The sequence below is a fragment of the Myotis brandtii genome, unplaced genomic scaffold (genome assembly GCF_000412655.1).
Source record: "Myotis brandtii unplaced genomic scaffold, ASM41265v1 scaffold1612, whole genome shotgun sequence".
Taxonomy (NCBI): domain Eukaryota; kingdom Metazoa; phylum Chordata; class Mammalia; order Chiroptera; family Vespertilionidae; genus Myotis; species Myotis brandtii.
Window position 1 is genome coordinate 1,766,463 of NW_005355890.1, and position 1,456 is coordinate 1,767,918.

A 1,456-nucleotide genomic window follows, 5' to 3' on the forward strand; every position below is an offset into this window, starting at 1 on the left:
ACCTGGATTTTCTCCAGAGAAGTTGCCTCCCTAGTTAGTACCTAGGCATTCAACTCGGTAGGTCACGGGCAAGTGATCCCACCCAGGTCCTGCTCCCCCACAGCCCTTCCTCTGGGTGGGAAACCAGACAGCTCTGCACAGGACCTGGGGCTGAGGTGTGGCACTGAGGCCAGGCCCTCAGCCCATCATCGGGTGGTCAGCATGGCAGGGCTGGCAACAGAGCTGGGGCTGCCTTGGCAGACATTGCTAATCAATGGCACCACTTTCACACTGAGGCAGCTCAAAGCTGCAGAAAACACAGTCAGAGCTGGTACCTGGGTCAGGGTTAGGCTGAGTCAGCCAGGTAGGACAGCAATAGAGTCACATGATGGAACTTCAGACCCCGCAAGGTGAGGGCAGGGCAGGCTGGCCACAAGGACTGCGGAAGGAGCCGGTGATGCACGTTCATCCAGGGCTCATCTGCCAAGCACTGTCACTAGAGAGTGCCCATGGCTCTGATGCGGGAATCGCTCCCCTCCATGCCACAGGTGAGGATGTGGGGGCCTGGCAAGTGTTTTCGCCTGACGTCGCCACGTGGTCCACACACACACACTTCCTCGGGAACACAGGTAGCACCGGACAGACCAGACCCTCCTGAAAACGTGTCCTGGAGCTGCGCCCGCTGGGAGGGGCGCCGTGGGGGGGCGATGGCGCTGCTCAGGCTGGAAGCCAGGGAGGAGGGGGGCACCTCTTATTTGCAGCACTTACTGATTCCCTGAGGTGTGAGTGCTCTCACTTCGGCCCTGTTCAAGCTACCAGCGTGGCACCACTAAATGGTGACCTGGAAGGGATGAGCCATGGGAGCCAGCGACAGCCAGAAGCACAAGGACTCAGGCTGAGTCCGGGGGGGGGCAAGTGGGGACTGTAGCAGATGGGCAGTACACCCTGTCCAAGGGGTAGCAACTACTACCCAGTTCCAGGCAGTCGTACCACATGGCCAGATATTCTGGTTTTTAAAGAGAAGCCCAATATCCAAATTTTTATGTGCAATCTTTTGATTTTTAAATGCTGGCAACGTTACAGAAACTTTTTTTTAAAAAATCACGGGTCAAACCAAATACATCTTCAGGCCATTGTCTTGAGCCTAAGTCCTCCCTGAGCCACGGAAATCTCTCACCTGTGGGGGCCCCAGCTACCCCTTCCTCTCCATCCCATGCCAGCCTCGCTGTGCCCACCAAGACCCCTCCCCTGCTGCCCCTCCAGGGTGGGCCTCTCTCCACACTACCCTGAGGGCTGAGCCACCCACTGCGTCCAGACCCTGCGGCTCCCACTCTGAAGGTCAGGCCTCTGTCGTGGGTGGACCCGCAAGTCCCTCCTCCCCAGTTCTTGCAGACTGCTGTCTTGTGTGTGCCGATCTCAGGGTTTCCACATCTTAACTCTTTGGTCCTTGACCTCCTCTCCTCCAACGATGGTCTCT